Source organism: Ictidomys tridecemlineatus, chromosome 1 (assembly GCF_052094955.1).
Source record: "Ictidomys tridecemlineatus isolate mIctTri1 chromosome 1, mIctTri1.hap1, whole genome shotgun sequence".
NCBI lineage: Eukaryota > Metazoa > Chordata > Mammalia > Rodentia > Sciuridae > Ictidomys > Ictidomys tridecemlineatus.
This window is the reverse complement of record NC_135477.1, coordinates 210,862,686-210,868,494: the sequence shown is the minus strand read 5'-3', so window position 1 is coordinate 210,868,494 and position 5,809 is coordinate 210,862,686. Positions and strand designations below refer to the sequence as shown.

General features: G+C 35.2%; 1 non-coding gene across 1 annotated transcript; it reads left to right on the top strand.

Moving 5' to 3' along the window:
* Positions 1–257: 257 nt before the first annotated feature.
* Positions 258–363, top strand: LOC120885922 (U6 spliceosomal RNA). The gene has a single exon (XR_005728722.2). It is a non-coding gene; the product is annotated as a U6 spliceosomal RNA (small nuclear RNA).
* Positions 364–5,809: the final 5,446 nt, after the last annotated feature.

Here is a 5,809-nt window from a genome sequence, read left to right as displayed (position 1 = left end):
CATTTGGGGTGAGATACAGGTGGAAAGAAAGGGTGTCAAATGGTAGAACACCATTTTTTTTTAAATATGAAATGCTTCACAAAGGATGAGGCAGTAATCAAATTCTTAGCCATGATTTTCTTAAAATATTTGCTTCTGTAATGGAGGAATAATCAGGAAAAAGAGTTTCATTCAAGTTAAGGGGCAAGAAGCTCTGGATGAATACATTTTGACTGTCCTGCTCTTTCATCTTCTTCATCAAGAATGCCTGCATACGTGCTTGCTTTGGCAGTGCTTATACTAAAATTGGAACAATACAGAGAAGATTTTACATGGCCTCTGTGCACAGATGACACGCAAATTTGTGAAGTATTCCATATTCTTTTTTAAAAATACCTATACACAGCACCCATGACCACTGACGTCTCTTACCTGTGAGGCCATTCCTAGGACAGGATCCTGATGCTTCTCTGTTTCCACCTTCTGCATAAACAGACCAGCTCTCTGGGTCTCAGTCTTCTTTTGCTAATTTCCCATGAAAACATAAAAAAATGTATATTAAATATGTGACATGCTGAATTGTACTCTTTAAAATGGTGAATGATGTCAGTAAAGCTATTATTTTTATCTATTTACTTTTTGGTACTGGAAACTGAAACCAGGGGCCCTTAACCTCTGAGTCACATCTCCAACCACCCTTTAAAGTATTTTATTTAGAGACAGGTTTTTACTCAGTTGCTTAAGGCCTCACTAAGTTGCAGAGGGTGACCTTAAACTTGGATCCCACTGTCTCATCCCCAGCCACTGGGATTACAGGCATGAGCCACCATGCCTGGGGCAAAGCTGTTCTTATTTAAAAAGTGGAGGGAGGGGGAAGACATGTAATCATCCACACACAATATTATTTTTTGCTCATTAAAAGCATAAGGGCCATATCTCATGAGTTTCTCTGATCTTGGATTTCCTTACTAATCCATAAACTGGAGAAATCCCTCAAAATTAATTCACATCATCCATTTATATGATTTTTGATGCAGTCAAATACATTTTATGAATCTGGTGACATATTCAACTCCTACTTTAATAAGCACTTTTTTTCTGTTTTTTTCCACTAGAATAATTCTTCACTTAAACACTTTGTAAATATATCTTTTTCACATTAGTGCCATCTTTTTGTCTAGAATAAATTCATGAGTAAAATTGTGTGGACTATGGTATATATTTTCAATTTTATAAATATTGCCAGAGTGCTTTTCAAAAAAGACTCTGAAAATTTACATTTCTACAAGCACCACGGTAGATATTTTCCTGTATCTCTATCAAAAATAGGTATTGTACTTTTTTGACAGTTTAATGGATATAAATTATCTCATTGCTTCAACAGGATTGAATGTTTTTAATCGTCTGCTTTCAATTGACTGTATCTACTACCTCAACATCTATTGGTTTGTTTTCCTTTTTATTGTTCATTTATAAAACTTATTTGCAAAATAGAGACATTGACCATTTTTCTGTCCTATATATTATAAATATTTTCCCATCAGGATGAGAAATGCTTCAATGCATTCCCATGTAGATACAGGTGCTAAGTATCAGAAGGATTGCATACTCCATGCTTCTCTTTTTCAAACAAATTTTTAAATTTTAAATATTGGAACATAGCTATATTTTCTAATCAACCATACTAAATGTCTGTGTTCCCAGAATTGGTAAACAAAAACAGTCTTCCCCTCCTCTGGGATTGTATATATAGCAATTTTTTAAAAATACTTATTTATTTTTTTAGGTGTAGATGGACACAACACAATGCCTTTATTTTTATGTGGTACTGAGGATGGAAACCGGGTCCCATCTATGCTAGGCGAGCGCTCTACCTCTGAGCCACAATCCCAGCCCCTATATAGCAATTTTGAAAGATTTTGTTGTTTTAATTTTTACATGGAAGTCTTTAATACATCTGGAATTTTTTTTTACATTTGGTATAAATTACCAGTCCAACTTAATTTTCTTCCAGATGGATAACCCCATATGGATTAAACCCTCTCTTTCTACTGTGTGAAATATCACCTTTGTCATATATTAAACTCCAGTTTATACGAGGATTTATTTCTCTTCATCCTCTTTATTCCATTGGCCTGTCTTCCTATGCTAAGATTGTAGTCTTTTGTTTGTGGTAGCTTTATAGAAAGCTTGCAGTAGACCACATTCCCTCCTCAACATTCTCAGTGATCAACTTTAGTTTACTTTATTTCATGTGCACCAGGATAAGGAGTCATTGCAGAAGTCATACTGCTGGAGATGGAGAAGACAAGGGAAAAAAAATACTGCAGAATAAAAGCTATCCGTAATAAAAATAAAATGTAAGATAAAACCCCACTCCCCTCTTGTACTTTACCCAACTCCATAGAAGATGATGGTGTGAATGTTAGCATGGGCTACGTTATCACCATGATGATATTTCCAAATGAGCACCATAACGTTACCCAGTCACTATGGTTATGAGAAAGTGTCTGAGATCTCTGCCACTGGAAGTGAGTTTGATCTCTGAATGCAGAAATGAGTGTAGTTGGTAAAATATGGCCTTTTGAAAGGGGAATCATCTTTTTCTCCAAATGATCAACCATACTAAATTATTAACAGCAGAGCTGGACATTGTTTTGAAAGTTAAATATCCTGATGGACTCAACTCATTATTGCACATTTGTATTGCACTCTGAAAAAGGCTAAGTGCACAAAGAAAAAAAAATGGCTTCATGGAAAAGCTCGGATTTTTCCCATGTGTGAACAGATCCTTTCTGCCTCAGGAGTTTTTATTTACACCAGCCCTCCCAAGGGTCCTGCCATCTGCTCATTCTTTCTAAGGGTCTCATCCTTCTATGTTAAGAGTACAGATTTACATAATTGGTTATTCCTGATTGGAGTAGATGTGTTTTAACTCACTTTGGGAAACATGCAGTAAAAAAAAAAAAACAAAAACAAAAACAAACAAACAAAAAGCCCTCACATTGTAGATTTTTCAGAGGAGTTATTTTCTTTTTCCTTTCAAATTCTTTTTTTTCTTTTCCTGATGCTTCTTCAGTCTTTATGATTGTTTTCCTTATTTAGTGAACTTGATTATATTCTCTGTGAAAATATTATAGATTTACCCCTTATCCTAGCCAAAAAAGAATATGTAATTAAAAGCCACTATCTAATGAATAGATTTTTGTATAGACTTTGTGATAGAAGAATGGCAAGGGAAGATTTAATGAAGTCATTTTAGCAAATTGTATGTGAAGTTTCATTGGGTTATTGAGGTGGCTTATAGAAATAAGATGGTATAGAAAAACCTGAATGCTCACTTTCTCTTTTTCTTTTTGCATCATGTATTAGGATGGGATAATTATGTTCCTCCCATCAGGGTGGTTTATGTATAATTCTTCTGGAAAAAAAAAGTAGGTATCATAGATTAGGTTTTGATAATTAGTTTTCAAATGTTCAAATTAGAATTATCAGGAAGATTTATATAAGATGGAATTTTGGGTTGTTGATGTGAAAGCAGCCTATCAAGAATGTTATGTGGGATGAAGGTTTCAAATGACAAGTGATTTGTTTTTAAGCAGAGCTTCATCTGCCCTCTGAAACTACATCAAAAGATGAATTTCAAGCCCCCTTGGCCAGCTTTTCAGAGGAGATTTTTATACAAAAGCTTCTTAATTGGTTGTCAGTAACACCTAGTTCTTTTCTGTTCATAAAATGTGGGAGAAGAAAAGAGGGACATAAACTCAACAATATGATTGTGTTGGAAATGATAGACATGGGCTTTGATTCCACATCTGTAGACTTGTTACTAAAGGAAAGGATTCCCCCACACTTCCCCTCATCATTATTCTAAAGCTGGTGTCAATTCAAGATAAGAATAAAGTTCTAAAATTTAAGATTATTTTAATATCAAAGGGAGATAATGAAAAACGCATTTTTATCAAAATTATAAGCTTATGTTTTCTTTTTGAATTAAACTATATTAAAAAGTCAACTCCTAAATTTTAGCATAGAAACTCACAAAGAGTATGGGCAGTGTTTATTTAGCCAGGGATTGGGGGGGGGTCATAATTAAGTGTTGTGTTAATTTGATCTTGTTTAGAATTTGATCAAAAGGAGTATGATACATGAAAAGAGAAAGGTCTCTTTCTAAAATAAAAACCTTAGAAATCAAAGTCAAATAAAAAACAATTTTTAAAATCTGAGTCAAAAAGTTTTGGAGTGAATAAGACAGAGATGGAAAGAATTGTATGACAGGAGCTGGGCATGGTGGTGTATACCTGTAATCTCAACAGTTTGGGAGGCTGAGCCTGAGTAAAGATTGTTGGAAGCAGCAGAGAAGACCGAGTCCTAAAAAGGCCAAGCAGACAGGAAAGAGAGCCGTCTACAGCTCTGCAGGGATCACACTGAGAGCCCACTGGGATGAGAAATGCTTCAATGCATTCCCATGTAGACCCAGGTGCTAAGAATCAGAAGGATTGCATACTCCATCATGCTTTCAGACTCAGTCTTTCAGAACTTAGTGTTAAAGATGTGAGTGTGGAAGCTGGGTGTGTAGCTCAGTGGTAGAGCACTTGCCAAGCATGTTCTGGATCTTTTCACCAGCAAAACTCACAAACACAAAGAGATGAGAGCAAAGAGATGAGAGTATAACTTTCATCTCTCATAATGGGAATTTAGTTGACTTACAGACAATAAAATTATAATGTCTCAATAAGAGCATAGATTGAATTATACTAATTATATAAAAATATAAAAAAGAAAGTGAAGGGAATGGGAATGAATTTGCAAGATAGGTAGACTTTTAAAAGCTTAGTGCATTTAGCTGAAGCCAGAGAAGAGGTTCCTCTAACAAAGACATGATTCTATTCCCTGTCTCCTCCTCTTCTCCTTCTCCTCCTCCTCCTCCTCCTCCTCCTCCTCCTCCTCCTCCTCCTCCTCCTCCTCCTCCTCCTCCTTCTTCTTCTTTTTCTTTTCAGTACAAGGAGTGAGCCCAGGGATGCTTTACCATTCAGCTACATCCTAAGTCCTTTGTGGTTTTTTTTTTTCATTTTGAGGAAGGTCTCTCTAAATTTCTGAGTATCTTGGTAAGTTATCTAGGCTGGCCTTGAACTTGTGATACTACTCCCTTAGCTTTAAGTCGCTGGGATGAGAGACATGCGCCACAGCACCCAGCAAGGATATAATTCTTTCTCTTTCAGAGCTGTTTTAAAGCATGGTCTGCATCAGCAGAATGGCAGGAGTTTTTAAAAGCTCCTTAGGGCCTCTGACTCCACACTCTGCTATAAAATCCTCTGCTGTAGGAGCTGCCTTCAGTGAGGCAGCAGCAGTTTTTCTTCTCTTTCATTTTCCTTGCTCAATTTATTTATTTATTAAAGCTTTTTTGTTTGACCAGTCAGAAGTTTATATATATATATTCACATATATACATATAAATAAATGTCTGCTTAGTTTTATTTGCTGCTCCAAATTTCAATCGAGTTTTATCCTCTGTTTTACTTGTGTTAACTTAAAGCAGCTTTTTTATTCTCCATGTTTTATTGGTGTAACCTAATGTCATTTAAATTTTATTCTCCTTTAAATTTTTTTTTACTCCGTCTGCTATTATTAACTTCTGTTTTAATCATTTTCTCCATGGCAGTTTTGTATTTTTAGTACATTTTTAGTTTTAATCCTCTAACTTAAATTTTATTTATGCTCCCTATATATGTCCCTTATATATAATTTTCCCCTCTGACATGTCTTATTCTGCTAGTTATTTATATCTTTTCATGATTTTAGAATGTATTCCTCTTGCTCCTCAAGATTT